We start from the raw sequence: 24460 nt of genomic DNA on the forward strand, positions 1-24460 counted from the left end.
TGGTCACTGGATTCAGATGGCTCTAGAGGAAAAGGGAGGCTGGTGACCTGCACAGCCCTCCCTCACTCAAAACAAAGTCAAGCGCAAGTCATGTCATCATTTCTCTGATGGCATGGTCTTCTTCGGCAATGAAGGACGAATACAAACTGCTGACATACCAGTGACCTTGGTTTTGCAACCTGAGTTACTGCAGCTCCTCATTTGTTCTCAACTTCTGACATGACAATCTACAGTTGAATCTTGTCATTTCAACCGTCACAAGATCTCCTTTATATGTTCTTTCTCTCCACTAACAAAACCACCATGCTGATTTAGGTATTTATAACCTCTCACTTCAGCTTTTATGATGTACCTCTAATTGATTTCCTTGCCTCAATTCTTCTCTCTGATCCATCTTCTGCTCAGCTGTCAAAGTGATTTTTCTTAGTGTAAAACTGACCATGTGACTTCTTTATTCAGCAAACTTCATTGACTTTCTGTTACCTACAAGCAAAATGTAAAGTAAAAATAGTCATTTAAACCCCTTCTCAAAGTGGACCCTACTTACCTTTCCAGTCTTCTTACACATAATTCACTTCCATGCATTCTGTGATCCAGCTACTCTGGCCTACTTTCAGTTTGTTGCACATGACCCTCCATGTCCCATCCACATGCCTTTCCACTGGCTGTCCCCATGCCTTACTGGAATGCTCTGCCTCCTCACTTCTACCTCTCTTTGCTTCCCTGTCTTACTTTCATTTCCCATTCTTCTGCTCTGACTTTATGATCCATCAAGTCTATGTATATGTTAGAATATATATATAATTACTTAACTGTTGTTTCTCCCATTAGAGTGTGAAGTCAGGAATAGTGTCTTCTTTGTATTTTTCCAGTGAGAAACAGTTCCTGGCAAAGTAGGAATGATAAATGCCTATTTATTGACATATAACTGATATATGCAAAGAATTAAAGGGAACCCCCCAACCACATCTAAAAACCTTTGCCCCCGGTACTACAGATTATGTGTGTGTTCATCCTTCGTTGCTGAAGAAGACCATGCCATCAGGGAAATAATGACATGAGTCTCACTTGACTTTGTTTTGAGTGAGGGAGGGCTGTGCAGGTCACCAGCCTCACTTCTCCTCCAGAGCCATCTGAATCCAGTGACCAGATATTCATCAGGATGACTGGAGATGACCCAGGATGAGGCAGTTGGGGTGAAGTGACTTGTCCAAGGTCACACAGCTAATGAGTGTCAAGAGTCTGGGATGAGATTTGAACTTAGGTCCTCCTGACTCCTGCTCTATCCACTGCACCACCTAGCTGCTGCTACTAGACGTTAAACAATTGTACAAAGGACATAAATAATAGTGATAGTGAAAGCAAAGGTGAACTTGAAACTGAAAGAGTAGAAGCTGGGAAACTAATAAAAACAATGTTTCAACTCACAGAAATCAGTTTTAGAATCTTTAGTTTTGAGTTGGGAACCCAAATTATTGATATCAAGGAATTGGTTCTGCTGAGTTAATTTGAAACTACTGGCCTTTACCTCAAGCTACCCTAACGTCAAATCTCCCAATCTAACTTCGAATGGTTGTGATAAATATTTATTGGGAAAATCTCAAAGGCAAAATGAAAGTGGCATAAACAGTAATCTTTATAATTCAGTAGGTGGCACCCTTTCCTTAGCCAGTTCATTAGTCTTTGAATCTGGAGTTAGAGAGTTAGTTATGCCACAATGGAGGTGCTACCTGCAGTGAATCCTTTTATGTCATTGAGAATACATATTATAATGAGGTTTAAAAAGACTAGTTACAGTCTGCAACCAAATATGTTTCAACTGGGAACGTAATTGAGTCATCCAACTGTCTCTATTATCTGCTTGATAATATCATCTTAAGTGACCAAATTATCTTAATTTGTGAATCACAGAACTATTTTTACTGTGATCCTGTGTGTTTGTAGGATTAAGTAGAAACTGCCTCTAGCCTTGCTTTCCAGGAGTATTGTGCGTTGCACTTCCTTATTCACTCTACGTTCAGCCAAAATGACCTACTTGCTAACTCCCTAACTGCCTTGGCACGGTAACCCTTTATGCGTTTAATGCAGTCTCAGCACTGACTCAGAATCCCTCGCTTCCTTCAAGATTCAAGGACTGCTACGAAGCCTTCCCAGAAATTACTTTGCACGTACTTTGTTATGTTGTTCCCTCCACCTCTGAGTGAACGCAGGTTCATTGAGGGCAGAGACCATTTGATTTTGTTATCTAGTGCAAACAGCACCATGCACTTCCGTAAGCACTAAATAAATGTTTATTTAATGAAATAAAGTGTTGATTTAAGAACTTTGCTCATGGTATAATTGGGTTTATTTAACCTAGTATATGAGCTTAATTTTTTAATAACCTTTTTACTTGATTTTTTTTACTTAATTTTTTTTTTAACTTAATGTATCATTTTAAGGTTTGCAAATCCCTCCACAAATAACAACCCTCTGAGACAGGTGGGATAGACGTTTTATTCTCATTTGATAGAGGATAAAACTGAGACAGGTTAAGTGACTTGCTCTAGTCACTGTGCTGCTAAGTTTGGAGCCAGACTTGAATCCAGGTCTTCACACTTTGTATTATATCATGTTGTATGTGGCTTATTCTGGATAGCGTAGCCTGTAACTTGTAGAAATTCACCTGGAACCCAGAAGGTTCTTGAAGGTTATGTGAGAGGGCATCATAATAATAAAATAGCTTATATGGTGCGTCAAGGTCTACAAAACTATTTCCTCACTACAACCTTGGAGGTAATGCAAGTATTATTTGCCCATTTTACAAGATTTGTCCCTTGGGGAAAGGAAGGGAAAAAAGCATTTATAGAGTACCTTCTGTTTGCCAGGTACCATGCTGAGTGCTTTTTACAAAAAACTTGTTTAATCTTCACAAAAATACTTCGAGGAAAATGCTGAATTAATTGCCTACGGTCACGTATCTAGTAAGTGTCGGAGGCCATGTTTGAACTTAGGTCTTACTAACTCAAGCCCCCAGGCTCTACAATAGGAAATAAGATGCACATTGATGCTGATAATCTTATAAATGTTAGTCACCCAGAGGAAGGTCTTTTTAGGTCTAAAGTCATGTTTGGAGAGAGTACAGTTTTGAGTGTATGAGTTTAGTCATGCAGTGTATTTTTTCCTGTAGTGCAGGCCTGCTGTAGTAAGAAAGGAGAGTGAACCACACTAAAGTAACTTTAATTAAGTTGATGTCATTCACAAGGAGTAAAGAAAATAGCGTTTTTTCCAACTATTTTTTATCTAGAGGGAGTTTTTTTTGCACCCTAGAAGAAGGTAAGTAGATGGGTAGCTCAGAATGCTTCTTGGGGATCTATGGCTAGAGCCATCTTCTTGAGGAAATGGAGTTCCTTTCCCCTTTCTTCATCTGCCTTCTTCCAATGCTAAGCTCTTGTACGATTTTTGTTTTGGGGTTTGTTTGTTTTTTTGCCTCTCGTGTGTGTGTGTGTGTGTGTGTGTGTGTGTGTGTGTGTGTGTGTGTGTGTGTTCATCCTTCGTTGCTGAAGAAGACCATGCCATCAGGGAAATAATGACATGAGTCTCACTTGACTTTGTTTTGAGTGAAGGAGGGCTGTGCAGGTCACCAGCCTCACTTTTCCTCCAGAGCCATCTGAATCCAGTGACCAGATATTCATCAGGATGACTGGAGATGACCCAGGATGAGGCACTTGGGGTGAAGTGACTTGCCCAAGGTCACACAGCTAGTGAGTGTCAAGTTTCTGAGGTGAGAGTTGAACTCAGGTCCACCTGATTCCTGCACTGGTGCTGTATCCACTGTACTACCTAGCTGCCTTGCCTCTCCTAGATTTGAGGGGAGAGAGGAATTGTGCGAACTCTTTTCTCCTTGATTTATGCTTACTTTTTTTTTAATAAGGACTTTTTTCTTGGCATAGCATTTAATTTAAAGACTTCATTAGTCATTTGTCATGTGACTTTGAAGTTAATTCCTTGCTGAGATGAATTTTTGTTTACATAAGTTTTAAAAGATGAAACACAAATAGGCTAAAAATCTTGGATGTATGACCCTTATGGTGTATAATAATAGTGCAAAGAATGTAACTGGGTCTTAAAGAAAATTAGAATTAGAAATAAAGCTAGAAGGAATTGTTAGTTACATAAATACATTATTACCCCTGTTGCTGTGTATTTTGAGCTCAAAAGATTCATATATACACTATGTCAGTATTTCTAAGAAATTTGTCTTGGATCCATTTTTAATAACTAATATTTTACAGGTTAGGGAGTTCTATTTTTTAGACCTATGATATCCAGACTGTATAAATTTCTAAAATAAATTGAAAAATTCATCATTCCTCTGTATTCAAGGACTGAGGCGCACAAATGCTAATGTAGGGCTCAGAGGGGAAATATAGTTCTCCTGCATATTTGAGAAAATGTGAAGCCCTTTCAAGAAAATCTAATAAACATAATAATCACAGCCTGCTGACACAAAGGAAAAAGGACCTCATTCGCTCTTTCTTTATGCAGCGATTTACTGGTCCCTACTGATTTCCACATTGGATCACTGTAGTAAATTATCCATGCTGGTACCTGTGAAAGTAAGCGCTGGGATCCATATTTGTTGTGTGTTCTGCTTAAATCAGCAAGAATGATAAATTTGATGGTGTAAAAGGGAAAGTATCAAGGGCTTTCTTTAGTGATTGAGCAAAATAATGTCTCCACTTGTAATTTATTATGACCCTTTCCTACAGTGTACTTGGTATGTCTAATACTTATTTCAACACAAATTAAATTGTTTTTCTTTTGTCTATATCAACACAGCTAAGATTTTATTGATGTAAAAAATCAAATTGTGCAATAAAATTTCTCCGTGGTTTTAGAGCAGGCTTAAAAATGTTATGTTGCAAAAGAACATTTTACTGTTTAGAACTTGACTCTCTTTAAGCTTAATTGACTTATTGTTCAAATGAGTGAGATTACTACAAATCAACGTTTGTCCAGTCCATTACAAATATTGGAAGTACTATGACTTTGTGATCTATTTCATGGTGGAAGTGGAAAAAAAAGAAAAATCACAAGTGTTGATTAGATCATGAATCTTTCAACAGGTTGTTCCCCCTCATACTTCTTTGTGTCTAATGCTTTGGCAGGTTATAGAGCATTCACCATGAGTTATTATTGGTAGCATTAAAACATGTAGTATAAGTATATGCTATGCTGAAGTCACAAATCAATATTAAATATGCCACATAAGAGCATATACTTTTAAGAGTTTGGAGATATTGCTGGCAGTGGTTGGTAGATGGTTTCTAAAGCAGTTTCTTTCGTCTTTAAACAGTTAATTTCCTGTTCTGGGTGAGGTGTTATGAAAGTTAAGTTTGATTGGTCCTTGTTCTCAAAAAAAAAAAAATTAATCTAAGAACTCCAATGACCAATCAATACTAAGACATGCCTTCTGTCTATCTGCAGGGAGGTTGTAGGCCATTGGTGCAAAATGAGGCACGTGTTAGAAATGACCAATGAGTTAATTTTTGTTTGACTGTGTTATAAGTGAGGGTTCTGATGAGGTTAAAGGAGATACTGAGAAGTGACAGTGATGTGAAATAAAATTTTTTTTAATAATTAGATCCTAATAACTGAAGTTAAGAGAGAAAGTTATTTCAGACAGTTAAATAAATGTTGATCAGATAAGAAATGGTGTATCTGAATTGTTTAGTTATTACTTCCACATTGTGGGGATTAGGGACATGGCACCCCACTGCCTGAAAAATCTGCATAAAATTTTTTGTCCTTCCCCTCATACCAGAGAAGTCTAAACTTATTCTTTTTTCTTTTGTGAAGGATTGATATACACTACAATGCATTTTTCAGTTTCTAAACTTCTACTGTGTTGTCTGCTTGCCTTCATGTGTCATCTGTGGTTTCCTCAAAACTCCAAAAATTCCCATTTAATTTCTTATGCCAACCTGCAATATAGTGAAACTATGTTGGGGAAAGTTGCAGTGTGGAAAGGATAATTGTATAAAAATCAAGAAATTTATGTTTGGCAGGCTAGTGAGTGAATAAGGTATTAGAGAAGTTAAGTGTATTGGTTTATTGGTCTTAGAGATAATATTTCTGCAGTTATTGAATCTTTAATTCATTAGAAATGTAATTTCTGGAACCATTTTAATGATACAAAGAGATATAAGCAAGAGCAGAAATAATGTGTTTAAATTTTGACAGTTCCTTCAGTGCCTAGCAAAGTGCTCTCTGCACACCTTAGATTCTGATAGCTGTTTGTTGAATGAATGCTTAGGGAGAAGGTGTTCCAGATATTACGTAAGGAGACTCAGACTGAGATTGGTTGATCTGATTATTTAGAGAATCACCTAGGAAAAAATAAACTATTTGTAGGCTGCTAAAATGGTAACTGTGCAAAGAGTATTAATGGGTCAGTAGAATGGAAAACTTAGTGTGAACTTGTAATAATTGATCATCTTATAATAACTTGATCATCTTCCTCTACAGGCATTTACTGGTATGGATTCAAAAATGTGCAGATGTGAGTTGAGGAAGTGAGGTAAGGTTGAAGTCTTGCAGATAAGTGGAACAAACTAGTGTGAACAGGAATCAGAAACTTAGTAGCCTGAAGTTTGATGAACTCAAGAACACAAACTACTTAGGGAAGGACTCCCTATTTGATAAGAATTTCTGGGAAACATAGAAAGCAGTTTGGCAAAAAATAAGTTTACAACAACATGTTACATCACACGCTATAACAAACTTTAAATTGATATACTACTAAAATCCAATCGTTTAAAAAAATCAGAAAAGTAGAAGTTTTTTTCATAACAATGACTTAGAAGGAGAATTTATAACTAAAGGAGTGAGGTAATTATAAAAGAAAATTGTTACATAAAACTAGAAAGCTTTTGCACAATGTACATAAGAAGAAAACAATAGGAGAAAAATATTTATATCAATATTTCAGTTAAAAGTCTGATATCCACCAGGGGAAAGGAACCTTTGATCTCCAAGCCACATGTGACCTCAGCGCTGCAGGTTCCCCACCCATCTAAACTATATAGGAAATTAGCAAGTCTAATTTGCTAATTAGACCAAGAGCCGTGTGTGTGTGTGTGTGTGTGTGTGTGTGTGTGTGTGTGTGTGTGTGTGTGTGTGTGTGTGTGTGTGTGTGATTAAAGGATATGAAAGCTTCAGTAATAGAATTATGAACTATCAGTGACTAGGATTATCTTCCAAATCACTAATAATACATACAAAATAAAACAACTGAAGTTTCACCTTGCATCCGTCCATACTGGCAAATAAAACAAATGGTCAAAATAGTGTTAGAGAGACTGCAGAAGGACAAGGCTCACCAAATAACTTGGTCCAATCATTCTGGAAAACCACTTGGAATGACGTGAGAAAAGGTTCTTAACATTCACGTTCACTCAGAAGTTCTACTCCTGGGCAGGCATCTCTAGAAGATCAAAGACAGAAGAAAATAACCTGAACATACAAAACATTCAGAGCTGGACTTTTTGTAGTGGGAAAAAATGCAGTCCTAGAGACTGATAACTGGCAAAATAAATTTTGGTACATAAATAATAGAATCTCCTTGGACAAATGGGGAAAGACAAAGAATTAAAGAATGAGTATAAGGTTAAAGAATAAATAATAATGTTGGCAGTGGAGTCCAGTGTTGGTTTTAAAGCTGGGAGTAGAATGAATGGGATTATTTATTGATAATAGCAATGTAGAATAGAGGTAAAAAAAATTCTAGTGTCCTTTGTATCTTTCAAAATCTTTTTGAGAAATTGTTTGATTGAATGCTTCTTAACAGTTTGACAATTTAATTTCTATGTTCTTTAGTCATTGTCACAAAATACTCTCCAAGCCAATGAAATACTCTCTTTTTGATCAATATTTATTCCTTTATGTCCACGTTTTCCCCAGTAACTAATGTAGGCATAAACAGACTATAGAATAAGCAGTTTGCAGTTATGACTACAAAAATGCATTTAAGAAGATAGTATGTAATCAATAAATTGATTGGACTGGGAAACCCCAGTAATGCCTAAATGAAAATAAAAAAAATAACTTCATTAAAAAATATTTTTCTACCAATATAATTGTCTTATGTGATACAATCATACTGAACACCATGAAATTAGGTGCATAAATGTTTGATTGGTGTCTCTCCTAAGTATGTAGATCCAATTAGGTTCACCTAAGATATTGTCATTTGGATTTATCATATTTTGAGTCAGGTGTGCCCTAAGGATAATCCTATATGAAGGAGTTTGGAAAAACCTATCCCTGTGTACCATTAATGAGTTTTTCTCATGGTTTAAAATATGACCCAATTTATTTTATAGAATTTAAGTTTTCATATAGCTTTGTGGGAACACCTGCAATTCTCCTTTCCCCATGTTAAAAGGATAGGCAATAATTTTTACTTTGCTTGAGCCCAACCAGAGAAAGGGTTAATTTATTTTCTCCATCCTCTGCCTTCAGATTTATACATATCCCCCCTGTAGGAGCAAGTTCAGGGCACTTGATTACATATATTCATTATGGCTCTTGTTTCTGAAAGTTTGGGTTTTGATAGGAAGCAAATTTTACCCTGTTGCTATCTTTCAACAGTTACTATTGGAATTTTCTAGCATCTTATTTTTGAACAAGCATACACTCAGTAAAATCAACCTTGCTGGCAAAAACAGCAGTGAAATTTCTTCAGACCACCTTCTCCATCTTTTGCTTCTTCAAAACTATTTGTCTAATATTGATCAAAGAGTTCAGAAGAGCAAATTATCATTTAGTTCATTTCAATAGGCCACTTTTTCAAGGCCTACTCATATTGGAAGCAATTCTGAAGCCCACTCTGGACAATTCTTCTCATTTATGACTTTTTAAGGATTTGTCCTTCTATAGGGAACACCCTGTGGCAGCCCCAAATTAACAGTACCCGAGCATGGACGTAAACTCAGTCTTGAAAACTTAGCCCCTTCTCCTTTTAGCCCCATTTCACTTAAAGCCATTACAGAAGTCTTTACCTCCTCCTGTAGTATGAAAAACTCATATAAGATTATAGGATCTAAAGATGGAAATTACCTTTAGACATCACCTAGTTGAACTTCCTAATTTTCAGGTGATAGAATTGAGACCTAGGGAGAAGTGATTTCCTCAAGGTCACAAGGTAACAAAGATTAGATCTGGAATTTGAAAACTGGTCCTCAGTCCCCAAATCCACCACCCTTTCCACTATGCCACACTCCCTCCATTTAAGGAAAAGCTTCCTAACAAAACTGTCCAATTGTGGAATGGAGAGAGCAGTGAGTACCCCATCACTAGAGATTTTCAGCTTGATGCTGTGTGATCTGCTGGGATGTTGAGATGTTATAACAGTATTCTTATTCAAGCGTGGATTAGATTATTGAGTTGTGATATCACTTCCGACTCTGATATTCTGGGAATCCATCTTGTTCTCCTTTTAAAAATCTAGTATTGAAACACTGAAAACATGGGAGAGGAATGATAAGCTTTCACGTAAAAAAAACTCCAGGGATCTTAGAAGAAACAAATTTTGTGACCCAAAGCAGTAATAGAGATTGAAGATACAAAGAAGTGAAGAAAAACCTAGAACTGGGACAATGTCTGCAGTTGTACCTCAGAGCCTCTACCCAGAAGATCTCTATTTTTCTCCCATAGGTGGGAACCTAAAAAAAGCCCCAGAAGAAACATTGAGTCATATTGATAGTAAAGCTAATGAAATTACCCTAAAATGCCCTTAAAATGCCTGTCATGTCTGCATGCCTCCTATTCTATCAGCTAGAAAAATATTAAATAAAAGATAGATTTTATTGTATAATGAAATGATACTTACAGGGACCCAGGAATTCCTTGAGAATGAGGATTTAGGAATGTTTTACCTTTAATCAGTTGCTTTCTGACTTTCAGAGGCCCATAGGTTGCTCAGTGGATAGAGGGCTCGGCCTGGACTCACAAAGACCTTATTTAAAATCTGACTTCAGATACTTAGTAACTGTATGACCCTGGCCAGGTCACTTAACCTTTGTCTACCTTAGTTTCCTCAGCTGTGAAATGGAGATAATAATAGTAACTACCTCCTAGGGTTGTTGTGAGGATCAAATGAGAGAATATTTCTAAAGTGCTTAGGGCAGCATTTGACACGTAGTAGGTGTGTAATAAATGCTCGGTCCCTTCCCCTGGTTTCAGTGTCTTAGGAGATGAAATAAACCCTTCCATTGGCCCTACAAATAATCTTATCCATGCCTTACTGTTGAATTTAACAACTTTATCTTTTGTAATATGTAACACTGAATACTTATTTCTTCCCCCCATAAAACCATTTTGATTTGTGATTTTAAAAATATTAAATCATTCTCATAATAACCAGCATTTATATAGCAGTTTTAGGTTTACAAAGAATTTCTCTCATCTCATTTGGTTCTTACAGCAACTTTGTGAGTAAAGTGCTATTATTATCCCTATTTTACAAATGAGGAAACTGAGGCAGACAGGGTCACACAGCTATTATATGAGGCAGTATTTAAATTCAGGTTTTCCTACTCTGACACTCCACTGTACCACCTAGCTGCCTAAGTACTAAGTATTACAGATAATTCTGTATCACTCTAAACTCTTTCAAAGGATGGAACTCTGAAATTCTTAAAAAGGACTGACTTAGAGTTTCTTTTAGTGATGTGAGCATGTTGCTGAAAATGGAATTTTGAGTTAATATAACTTCCACAAAGTATAAAGATAAGTAAATTGGAGCTAAATTCTTATCTTAATTTTTAAATTATAAAACTACTCCCGACAGGCAATATGTCCTAGTGGATAGAAGACCTGGATTCAAGTTCTTCCTCTGACATATTTTGGTAATGGCACTCTGAGCAGGGTGCTTCATTTCAATGCTATAGAGAACTGTCTATAATTCTAAGTTCTACAGAAGGTACCTGCCTGCATTGGTGGAGGTAGCTCCTACCTTGGGACTCCCTATGCCAATGAAGTCACAGATAGGGTTTCCTCCCCACTAAATCACATAAATCTTAATTTTTAAAAAAACAGTTGTCACACAAATCTTAATTTAAAAAAAAAAAGTTGTCTTTTCAAAGGCTACCATCCACAAAGTTCTGTGATTTATCACTGATATCCCCCCTGAGGCACATATATAAAAACTATGTGTGGAGAATTATTTCTTATACATATTTCTTATATATTGTTACCTCATATTCAGTTTAAAACCTTGCAAAACATACGTTTGTCCCCAGGGTACTGCCCTCTGGTGGCAAGTTGTCAAAAAAAATCTTAAACCCTCGGCAAACTGGAATTTTATATTAGTTATAACAAAATGTAAAAAATATATATTTTGATACAAGGAAAGTTTGTAATCTTTTACTTTAATCCAGTTAGGCTTGGTTTAAATTGCTCAGTCAAGAAAAAATAAGAAAAGATCTTACTAGGAGATTAGAGGTTCTTAACCTTAGGCCATTCAAGGACACCCATGAATAGATTAGAAGGTTGTCTATGAACTTGGATGGGGAAAAAAATACACTTTAGTTTCACAGACTTCTAACTGAAATTTAGTATTTCTTCCAATCATGAACAAAAAAACAAACCATAACAATATTTTTAGTACATGTGACTATTACCAATAGAAATCACAGATATTTCATATCACATTATAGTCATTGCTGCTATTCCCAAGTATAATTTATGCCCATAACTACTTAGGAATTATTATAGTTATTAGGCTCACCAATAAACAGAAGGTTTATTAGGATGTCAATATTTTGATAATTTTCAGCATAACTGATTTCCCTTGTAATGCTATGGTTTTCATGCATTTAAAAACTTTATTCTGAGGATAGCCTTCATAGACTGCCAGAGGTCCATGACACAAAAAGTTTAAAAAACTCTTGGTTTGGATACAAAAATAATTAGGAAACAATACTTCCCCTTGAAGAGCTTCCATGCTATCATTAGTCAAGCATTTTTGTTTTAAACATTTGTTTTCTAAGGTATCCAAGCAAGCTAATGAATCTTTTCAACTTTTTTATCAGTCAGTCAGTCATTCAGGAAACGTTTATTAAACACCTACTATGTGCTGGGCACTATGTTTGAGCTCTGGGGATATGAAAAGAAGCAAAAGACTATCCCTGCCCTCAAGAAGCCCACAATCTAGTGGAGGAGACAAGCAAACAAATATGGACAAACCAGCTACAAACAGAAAAAGAGGGAAAGGGACAACTATGTGGGGCAGTGGACAGAGTGCTGGACTTATAATCAGGAATACTCATCTTCCTGAGTTCAAACCTATCCTCAAGATATTTACTGGCTGTGTGACCCTGAGCAAGTCATTTAACCCTGTTTGCCTCAGTTTCCTCATCTGTATATAAATTGGAGAATGAAATGGCAAGCCACTCCAGTATCTTTGTCAAAAAAAAAAAACCAAAATTATCAGACAAACTGGGTCATGAAGTCAGATGTAATCTAAAAACGATTGAACAACAACAGAAAAGTTGCACCAGATTTAGAAAGATAATCTTACGTTTGTGTTCATATCTTGTAGAAGGATAAGGGAAAGGGAGATAATAAAGATACCTATTTATTCAATCAAGTATTTATTAAGTATCAACTAAGTCTCAGATGCTGGGGTAAGGACTGGGGATACAAAATACAGCAAGTGAAACAATTCTTCCTTGTGAGGAAACCTTACATTCTGATGGGGGAACAACAAGGACGTGTGTGGATACATATATATTCTGTATACGTATATAAAAGAATAACTGTAAGGAGAATAAATACAAGGAAGTTTGAGAGGGAGGGCAGTAGTGCTTGAGCGAATGAGGAAAGGATTCACATAGAAGGTGGTTGTTGAGTGGCACTTGGAAGGGAGGGATTGTGTGAGACAGAAGACATAGGAGACAGCCAGTGCCAAAGAACAGACAGGAGAGAGAAGAATAACAGGAGAGGGTGTGTGTGTGTGTGTGTGTGTGTGTGTGTGTGTGTGTGTGTGTGTGTGTGTGTGTGTGTGTGTGTGTGTGCATGTGTACACACATATGTCTCATTCCCAGATGTCTGGTGAAATACGACTTTTCTGTTAACCATGCAAAGTAAATATTCTATTTTTTGTTTTTAAATAGTGCTTTATTATTTACAGATACAAGTGTACTTTGTAACTGGGTAATTAGCCGTTGGATAGTGTCATCTTTATATAGTCCAGCTGATTTATAGAAAGCTGTCTATTCCATCCCCTGTATTTTCACCTGAACTTTCTTTTCATCCCCATAAACATGGTACACATTTAAGAGGGCTCTCTTAAAAAGCATAAGGAGTGTTTTTGGAGTCTGTATTCAACCACTTAATAATAACCACCATTTATATTGTGCTTACTATGTGCCAGGCACCGTGCTAAGTGTCTGACAATTGTTATCTCATTTGATCCTCACAACAACCCTAAGGAGGTAGGTGCTGTATTATTATCACCACTTTACAGATAAGAAAACTGAGGCAAACGTCCATTGCCACACAGTTAGTTAAGCCAAATCTGAACTGAGATCTTTTTGACTCCAGGCCAGGTACTCTATCAACTGTCTTCATCTTGGTGAATCTACTCATGTGGTATCATAGCTTCAAGTTAAGGATTTCTTATAAGTTCATTTTTTTCTCAACTCAACCCAAATTATATTACTTTCCTTCTCCAACACATCTCCATGACTTCTACAGTAATTTAAAGATACGACTTCATCAACCAACTGGCAAACTAAAAACCTCTTCATTTTCTGGCATATCTATAATCCATTCATTGCTATGGGTGGCTGTACACAAATTGCTAAATAAATCTATGTGCAAATAATTCAGGTTACAGAGGTACTAAATGTATAACCAAGAAGAGGTTTAGGTATTGGTGACATTCTGGACTTGAAGAAGCTTCCAAAACTGACCCAGATATCCTTCTAGGCATCATCTGACCATTACATATTTGTGTTTTCATGCATAGAGCAATTGAAATATGTCTCCCACCTTCCAGGTATATTTTTATATTTATGTTTGAAAGTACTGCTCGCTAGAAGTTGATCACTGTTGACCCAGATGACCCCAATCTTTAAGCTGATTGCCTCTTACTATGGTTTCAGAGGTTCCCATAGGAGGGGACCAAAGCCAGGAGCCACCCCCACCTCCAAAGTAGTACCTGCATTGACCCAAGTACCACTCAGCATCACTAACCACAGCCAAAGGGCTCCATGGTGCCCAGCCAGCATAAGGCTTTGGAGAAATAAAAAATAGGTTCTCAGGAAAAAGTTAAGGGCCCCTAATTCAAATCAGGCTTTAAAAATATATTACTGTCTATTTAGCAAGAGGTAGCATGTTGTAGGAGAGAAAACACCAGACGTAGACCCAAAAGATATGTGATTTCAATACTGCTTCTGATATCTCCAAACTGTATGACTCTGAATCAATCACTTAAACATACTGATTTTCAGTTCCCTCATCTGTAAAATGGGGATAATGTTACCTAAAATGCCTACTTTAGAGTGTCTTTGAAGGTCAAATGAGATAATGTATATTAAAACTAAATGAATGTCACCTTTTTATTTCCAATATTATTATTTAAAATCTAAAACTCCCCCAATATTTAGAGAAATTAAAATAATAACAGGGGGAGAGAATGGTCAGATGTCTTTTATATTAAAAACGATGGGGTTAAGAGCACCAGTAGTCAACCTGTATCTGCCCGCTAGTATTAGCTCTGCCACTAACTATGTAACTTTGGAGCTTTTACATCTTTTGAGTTTCTAATTCTCTTGTATCGAATAGGGAATAATGGTATTTACTGTACCTACCTCACAGGATTGTTATGTCTAACAGGATAATATATGTGAAAATCCTGTGAAAAGCATCACCCATTCTAGAAATGTTAAGTATTATGTATGGTAACTAATAGGTCTCACATCCATCAGCTTGTCATTATTTGTTCCTCATAATAGATTCTCCTGATGGCTGCTCCCAAATTGAATTGAAGGCTGTATCTTGAATAGAAACTTCAAACTGTCATCAAGAAGTCACTGTAAATTAGTAATTCCAGCAGATTTGGAGGAAGTACACAGTGAGGAAGAGCCTTGAGGTGGCAAAGGAAGCCTAATCACGAATCCTAACAATCACAATGACTTACATGTATTTATGAAAGATTTTAAGATTTATAAAGCACTTTTTTTTTTACAACAACCTTGTATGAGTACTTAGGCAATGCAAGGATTATTGTGGTTAAGCTGTTTTTCAGTCATGTTCAATTCTCTGTGACCACCCTTAGGGTTCTCTTGGCAAAGATACTGGAGTAGTTTGCAACTTCCTTCTCCAGTTCATTTGGAAGAGGAACAAGGTTAAGTGACTTGTCCAGGGTCACACAGTTAGTTGGTGTGTGAAGCCAGATTTGAACTCATGAAGATAGTGTTCCTGACTTCAGGGCCAGCATTCTTTAGTGCAAGTATTTCTGACTCCATTTTACAAATAGAGAAACTGAGACTCAAAAACCTAGGAAATGTGGCAGACAGGATTCAGATCCAAGTCTTCTCTATCTAGATCCAAGGCTCTTGTTCCTATAGCCTATAATGGGGGTGGTTGGAACTTTGACCTGGCTATAGAAGTTGTGCAGAATGAACTAGAAAGAGAGCTATGTTAAAACATAAGTATTTTAAAAAATAAAACCCAACAATCCATAACATCTTATAATTTTAAAAAAATAGTGTCTAATTGAATATTAATGGTAAGAAATTAATAAATATACAATCTGTGAGCAAGAATTATTTTGATTCCCCTTTACCATTTGGAAAAAATGGGACTCTTCAAAGTTGTAACTTCTCCAAAAGATCAAAACTTGTGTTTCCTGTGAATGATCCTTCTTTCGTTGAAGGTGTGGAGGGGAGGAGGGGGGCGGATGGTGGGGAGTGCTATGGATATGTAATCAATAAAACCAGAAATAAAAGCTGGCTTCTGGCTTCTCCTTATGCTGTCTGCTATGGTTTTTAAAAATTCATTAGTTATAATATTCATTAAGCACCTGTGCTAGCTGCTAAGGGGTACATAAAAGTCACTAAGCTAGTTCCTGCCCCCAAGGAGTTTACAGTCTGGAAGGGCAAGCTAAAACACTATAGAATTAACTGCCCTACTAATAGAATGTGAAGAGGAATGAGAACAAAGGACAAAGGTAAGAAGTCATTAGGTGTTGAGGATGTTAGGTCTTTGGCTTTCTAAGTCACTCCCTGCTAATACAGGTCTCCCAACAGTAGGAATCACTGAAGCTGTTTTTGAATCTTCCCCCCTTCCCCTCAGCCAAATCATAAAGCACATAGTGTTGACTCCTGAGCCAGTCTGTTGGAAGGACTCCAGAAGTATATTCAGAATCAGTAGATACATAACTTTCTCCTGAACACATTGTTGCCAAACCTGTACCTGGTGGTGGTGAATGAATTACTGAAGAACTAATAAGTCGAGGAATCAGGAAAAATCTCTTGAAGGAAAGAAGCCTTGAAAGGAGTTGGGGTTTTCAAGAGAAAGAGACAAAGAGGGAGAGCATTCCCAGGCATAGGAGATGGTTTGGGTATCTAAGGTGTGACTTTGGGCAGGGAGATGGAAGAATGTCATGCGTGAAAAACAGTAAGAAACCCATTTTGACTGTAGCCTAGTGGGGTTCATAGGTAATCACACTGGAAAGATAGGTTGGAGACAGATTGTAAAGTTTCTTTGTTTGTTTGTTTTGTTTTTGGTATTTGCTAATTGGTACAGTTTGCAGGGAGGACATAACGTTGAACTTTCCTCTGAAAGAGTCCCAAATCAGAATTCCCTCTAAGCTAGTCTACTCAGCATAGGTGGGCTGGATGACCATCAAGATTCCTGATCCTATGCAGACATTAGAGTGGTTAGGCTTGAAGTCCCTTCCAGCTAGGAACTGGTATGATTTCTCTGTACCCCTGCTCTTCCTTGTAGTATGCAGAGAGTGTAGAGGATGTTCACCCTCAAGGAATTCTCTTATGTCCCTCTCTTGGGAAAAATGGGAATCACTGACTGGTAGAGGATGCACTGCTTTTCTTCTCAGATTCTCAGTGGAGCTGTCTACCAGGTTATTTTTTTTTTCTACGTGCAAAATGAGGGAGAACTTGATTTTCTGGCATTTAGGAGCAATCGAGAATAATAAAAATAGCTAGAACTGCTATTAAAATCATAGCGTTTTGGACCATCCACCAATTGGAAGTAATTTTAAGACATCAATATCAGGGCTACAATTGTTTAGTTAAGTTTCCTGAATAACATTACTCATTGTGGTCCTTCATAGCTCATCAGTCATGCAACAACTGCTCATCCACATTCGATGCTGGGGGATCAAAGAACTATGTTCTTCCTTTTATCTACTTCAAAATATTAAAGCTTAGCTGTACTACAGCTCTGCTAAAAGAGTCCCCTATTCATTGTTATGAACTTCAGAGTACTGAATTGTAATTTCTTTTCTAAACACTGGAAGGGTTTCTAACAGTAACTAATATTTAAGATTTCTGACTTCAGATTTCTTTTTGAAATTATTGCCTAAATTCGCTGGCATTGAAGAATACTTCACTCCTCTCAGCAGAATGGCTGAGGATTATAGCAGAGGAATGAGGCATGCCTTGCCAAATATGGCAGAGGTGTTAGTTTTGCTTCTAATAATGGAGAAGTCTAGTGGGGAAGGGGCTGTTACTGAAAATGAAAGTGATTTTTTTTTTTTTATAAAACATCAAAATGCTTTAAATGCTCTTTAGTAGAATAGCAAAAAAAAAAATTTTTTTGCCTCAGTGCCCAAGTACATATAAAACAACGACCCTCTAAGAAACAGTAGCCTCTTCTTGTGGAATATACCATGTTGGCATGAACAGCGTTCACATAAAAGAGCTGAGGGACTCACTCCTAAGAGGAGCAACACTTGGTGTTTTATTTACTTAGAAGACAATAGGGGTAGGTAACATTGGAGTATAAACAAAATATGCTGCCTCTTGAGGGCTCCTTATCTATTATGCACCTTACCCCCAAAGGCCCAGACTCAGCAGCAAGTTCAATGGATAACCAGGTGTCCAGGACAAACTCTGTCTTGGGTGACTGATTGTGAAGTTGGGCCAAGAAGAAATCTGTTAGCCATCACCATCCATTCATTCTTTTTGTGAAAGAAAGACTGTGCCAAGTTATCAGATGTTCAAGTTTAGAATTCACTTCCTGTCATTACTAAACAATTCAGTGTCTGGAATAACAATATGTAGCAGAAGCTTCCCTGCAAGTTAATGAATAATTTTTCTTTGTATTCTGGCTTCTGATTTCAATGCGTTTGTCACAGCCATATGCCTTTAGTAATTACTCTTTAGACACCTTCTAACATGCTACTGGTTTTTTAAAAGCATTTTTTCCCTGTTTGTTTTTATTTTCTATTGTTTGGTTTGTCCTTTCCCATTCATCAACTATGTTCTCCCTCCCACTGTAACCCTGCAGGAATCTCTAATGTGATAAAAAGGATTATGACTCTTTCTTATTTGCTTTGTTCTGCACCCAGGAGAGGGTCTTGCACATAGTAAGAGCATAATAAATGTTGGTGAAATTGAAGTCTGTTACTGCACCTAATAAAAGGAAATGATTTGGGTCTCTATAATCTATCACACATGCACACACATATACATACATAATTCAGTGTGTGAGGTGCCTTCCAGATCAAAACTGAATTTTTTAGTATTAGATTTTTTAATGCAAATACACTAGAGTACCTGTTGCTCTATTTTGTTATTTTATAACAAAATTTTTAATTTTGAGCTTTCGAGAGGATATTTTTAATCAGTTGCCCAACATATTTTTATCTTCAGAAGTATGCTGGTAAATATTTAACAACTGGCTTACTGAAAAAATGTATACCTGGCATAGTTTTCAGTTTAGTCTGAAATATTGACATTTTCCCCATCACTTTCTTTTTTAAAAAATTTATTTATTTATTTTAAGTTTCCAACAATCATTTCCATAAAATTTTGAGTTCCAAATTTTCTCCCCAACTCTCCCCTCCTCCCACCCCAAAATGCCAAGCTTTTGAATTACCCCTACCACCAATGTGCCCTCCCTTCTAACACCCCTCTGTTCCCTTGTCCCCATCTTCTTTCTTGTCTAGTAGGGCAAGATAAATTTCTATACTCCATTGCCTGTATTTCTTATTTCCCAGTTGTATGCAAGAACAATACTCAACAGTTGTTCCTAAAACTTTGAGTTCCAACTTCTCTTCCTTCCTCCCTCCCCACCCATCCCCATTGGGAAGGCAAGCAATTCAATATAGACTATACATGTGTAGTTTTGCAAATGATTTCTATAATAGTCATGTTGTGTAAGACTAACTATATTTCCCTCCATCCTATTCTGCCCCCCATTTCTTCTATTCTCTCTTTTGACCTTGTCCCTCCCCAAGAGTGTTGACTTCTAATTGCTCCCTCCTCCCAGTGCCCTCCCTTCCATCATCCCCCCCACCCTGCTTATCCCCTTCTCCCGCATTTTCCTGTATTGTAAGATAGGTTTTCATACCAAAATGAGTGTGCATTTTATTCCTTCCTTTAGTGGAATGTGATGAGAGTAAACTTCATGTTTTTCTCTCACCTCCCCTCTTTTTCCCTCCACTAAAAAGTCTTTTGCTTGCCTCTTTTATGAGACATAATTTGCCCCATTCCATTTCTCCCTTTCTCCTCCCAATATATTCCTCTCTCCCCATCACTTTCTTAAGGCTAGACTATTAACAAAACAATAAAAACGTTCTGATTTGTAGGATATAGCTGATTTCCAGTGTAAGTGTTCACCCTGGAAATTTAATAATCAGGTTAGCTGTACGAGCTGGTTCCAACACACCTCTGGCTTGCTTTAAGTGACCTTGTTTTAACCAGTAACCAGCATAGCCTTATGTCTATCAATTAATTAGCAGGCCTAAATCCAGGGAAATGAGCAGCTATCTCTATGGTGTAATTTGAGGAGGACAACTTTCCCAATACTATAGTATTTTTCCTGCCACAATGTCTGAAATGATACGTTCAAAGTTCCTTCTCAAGGGTCAGGTTAATGGTGAACATTTTAACTGGGTTAAAATATGCTGTGTAAGAAGGTTCAGCAGCCTGGAGACTTGGTTTCTCTCTAGATTGTGACTTTGGGCAAAGTCACTTGAATGATCTGAGCCTCACTTGTAGAATAAGGTGGAAGGACAATATGATCTCTACAGTCTCTGTGCTCATGGGTCTTTGTTGTCAGTTACAAATGGACAAATAAAGATAAGATATAACTTCTAAAAGCAAAACAGGGAAGCCTAACCTTGTATTTTGAAATATATATGGTAGCCTAAAGGATCTCCATGGTCCCTTCTAGCTCTATGTCAATCAGTCAGTAGGTATTTATCAAGCACTTAGTATGTGTGAGGAAGCAGCATGATATAGTATATAAAGGGCTGGACTTGGAGTCAGAAAAACAAGCTTAAGTCCTGACCCTGTCATATACTGGCATGTGACACTTCAACTCTCAAAGCTCTAGGCAGTTCTCTAAGACTGTTCTTTGCAAAGGGTGAAATCACACATCCAAACTCTATCCGCATTCTCTTATCCTAGTATTGCTGGGCATTGTTCTAGGTGCCTTGAATACAAAGATAAAAATCATCACCTTCCAAAAGATTCCACTCTATTGTCTGGGAGGGAGGATGACAGAGAGCATGTACACTGATAAGTGAATGTGAGTTATATTAAAACAATTTGGGATATACTATGAACCTCTACATCTGATGGTGCAGATTATCTATAGATCTCCACTTGTGGGACATTTGGGGCATCTTGCCTAACGGCTGGCTATCCACTCGGCCAGTCCTACCTTATAAATATTCCCACACTGGACAATGTAAAGGGGCTTCTGCAGGAATTCAAGGAGACTTTTGACATTTCTCTTGGAGAATCAGGTCTTCTGGCCTTAGTAAAGGAAAAAAGAACCACCTGACATGGAATACCTCTGCTCAGTTTTTTAAAATCATTTTTATCAGTTTTTTTTAGAGCTTGTGTGCACATATCTGGATGAATTAGTTTTATTATCCTCTTATAATCTCTCTACCAGCAGACCATCCCAGAAACTGGTAGAAGGGAGGAGGTCCCTTCCCTATTGCTCAAGCAATGAGTCCATGAACCTACTAGCTGGTACTATCCTCTTGATTTCATTTCCCCTGTGTACCACTCATATTTGCTATATTGGGGTCATGTGATTCCTGAACCTCATCTTCAAAGACACAAAATTGCAAAATCTCAAAGTTGGAAAGAGTCTGGCTGGGTATGAGGCAGGAAAACTGTGAAGGACTCAATCTTTGGCCAAATAGGTGGAGGCAGAGAAATGGTCACTCGGTGGCCCATCCTGCATTCTGGCTTCTTTACATCCTATGAGTTTCCTTGTATCTAAATTCTTTGATCAGTTCCTCAGTTTTTGTAGAATCTTAGTTATCCATAGACATCCTGGTAAACAAGCAGGCTTAGCTTTTAATTTGCCCTTCTGCCAATTTGGATCCCACCTTCTCTTCCAGGGGAAATTGCCCTTTTTCTGGGGTCTTCACTATCTAATGACTGGCATGGGAAAGATAGGGTATTAGGCCCCTTCAAGGCTATTTAAGGATGAAGCATGCTAATTTATTTCAGTGCAGGTTTCAGGTTGGTAATTACTACTAATGATCAACTTGGTCTTATTCCTACTTTTCCCTTTTGTCCCTACTCGCACAGATATTCAAAGCAGAAAAGTGAGAGATATGTCACAAAATACTTCCTTTCCCCTAAAAGTAACGGTGAATTGAGGAGTTACTAAATAGAATATGGGAAAAAAGGGCTCAACATTAAAATATTCGATGGAAGCCAATGGGAGTTGTTTTTAGCATGTAAATTTTTACTATGAATCATAAAATAGGGATATTTTAGAGGGGATATGATGTATGGGTTTCTGAGAGATTGGAGACCTTCAGCTAGGCCAGGTAGGCTGGAATTGTGAAGGACTAAATACTTATTGAGAAAATGAAGAAGGATGAAAGAGGAAAAAGAGTAAATAATATATCAAAGTCATTGCAGGAGTAGAAGATATTTAGAGTCTTGGGCTCCACCTGAAAGGGGCCAGAGGGTGAGAGATAGGACCTCGACATGTCTCTAGATATGAATGTCAGGAGAGAACTTCTGACACAAAGTGGCACACATATATTCAGTGAATTAGACTAATCAGTAGACTAGACTAGTCTTTTCTCTATAGACAGCATGGTGGACTTGACTAGAAATCATACTAGTCAACAAGACTAGTTTTGTCTGCAAGAAGACTTCTTTGGTTTCTCTTTAGGCATACATAAAGTCTAGAAAGGGGGAAAAACAGAAGAGGAGCTTACTTTTTCAAAGCAAGGATGCTAAAGGAGTAGTTTAGTCCCTGGACAGGAAAAAGTAGATCCTATTAACTAGAATAAAATGGACTCCTATGTTTACCCACCACTAGAAGGCAAGAAGTAGAATCCTTAAAGGTCACCAGATTATTTTAACTTTTATCGAGATCTAAGTCATCCCTGGTCAGTCAGGACAAAGGAACTGACTTCTTGAAAATCAGATGCTAATAAATTTTTAAAATGGGTGGAGAAGAAGAGAATGTATGCTTGTATTATTTCACCAGTATAGGGAACTCCTATCAGTGCAGAACAGCAAACATTTTAGTTCAAATTCTTGAGTTCCTGGTTGGAAGTGAGAGATTAAGAAATTTTCTAGAGGCACACAACCGGTATGTGTCCTAGACTGAACTGGAAACCGGGTCTTCCTGATTCTAAGACCTGCTCCTTATCCACTAAACTGCCACAGTGCCTCTTGCTGCCAAACATACGCTTGTTTAAAATTAAATCAGCAAGGCTACATTACGTATTGGCAGAGCCACAGATGGATTTTCTGATAAGTCAGTTTCTAGGTAATCTGCCATATTTATCTTTTGAACAGAATCATCATTCTCTTAAAGCTGCAGTCAGAAAGAAACTAAAGCTAGCTTAGTTTAACTACAAAAGCAAATACCTAAGGGAGTCCTTAAAAGTTGAAAGCCTCTAATGAAGGTGTGATGTGTGGTAATATCTCTCATCTCACCTCTCTCTACTTCTATTTCCATCTCACTTAACTTAATCATTCCCTATGTTCATCCATCTATTTGTCATGTTTCAATTATCATGGAACAGGGACATGTTAACATGTCACTTCTGTATAAAACAATATTAAAAAATGACAAAATTTTCTCCTCTCTCTTATGTGTTTCTTCCAAGGTTTTTTAGAATAACAGTGCAAAGTAAGTGGGTTGTAGCTTCACTCAGAGTTCTTAACGTTCAAATTCACTGATATAGCAAGACAGAAAGTCCAATGGTCTTGAACCTTGACTGAAACAATTTTCTCTCAGCTCTTAACAGATTACCTCTGGGAACAGTCAGCTGCTAAATGTCTCCCAAATGTAGTCCATGTGAGGTTTTCAATTGTACCTCTATTCTATTCTGTCCAGTTAAGAGCATACACAGGAAGTAATAGAACCATGAACCTCAACTGAACTGGTAGTGACCAGATTGCTGGGAGGGTGGAGATTTATTGGCTGGCTCCTAACATTATCAGGTGCTAGTTCATTTAACTCCAGCTGTAGCTGCTGGGTGGTCTTCTGTGTTCAAATTTAGTGCAGAAAAATCCCCAAAGAGCACAGTAAGAAGGTAGTTGCATAAAATATTTCTTCTCCCTATGTGATTTTCACACTTTAAAAACATGGAAATCACTGCTTCCTAATTTTTCTGTTTTGTTAAATACAAACTTTTCCAAAACAAAACACACCTGTTTTGCCACTCTAAAGCACTAGTCTGAATCTTTTTTCTCAAAATGGCAATTCTCAAAAATTCCAAGGTCAAATGGAAAATTCCTGGAGACATTCTGTGCAGTAGCCTAGAAGAGAATTAATATAGGCATTTATTAATTTATTAATTTATTAAATATAAGCAGCCAGACTTCTGACTCCTCTGGATGTGGTTGGATCATCCTAATTAATTTTCAGGAAGGCTTCCAGTTGTACTTTCCCATTACTTACAGATGATATAAAATGTAGCATACTACTGTTTGTATGATTCAGAGAATACTCTCCTTTCAACAGGAGGTTGGCAATCATATCCACAAGGCCTTTCTTTGGAGTGTCCTGCTTTTGTGTCCTTTTTTAGATGTAAACTTCTCTATTTTCCTCTTGGAGGAGGATTTTTGCTTATTTGCAAGCTTTGTTCAGGCTGTTCCCCCTGCCTCTAATCATAGAATTTTAAAAATTTTCTCATAAGTACAAGGTTGGGATTCTCATTCCTAGGATAAGGACTGGACTTCTGATTTCACTGGTGAAGAAAATTCCCTCTAGCAATGAATAT

This window comes from Notamacropus eugenii, chromosome 6, assembly GCF_028372415.1.
Source record: "Notamacropus eugenii isolate mMacEug1 chromosome 6, mMacEug1.pri_v2, whole genome shotgun sequence".
Lineage (NCBI taxonomy): Eukaryota > Metazoa > Chordata > Mammalia > Diprotodontia > Macropodidae > Notamacropus > Notamacropus eugenii.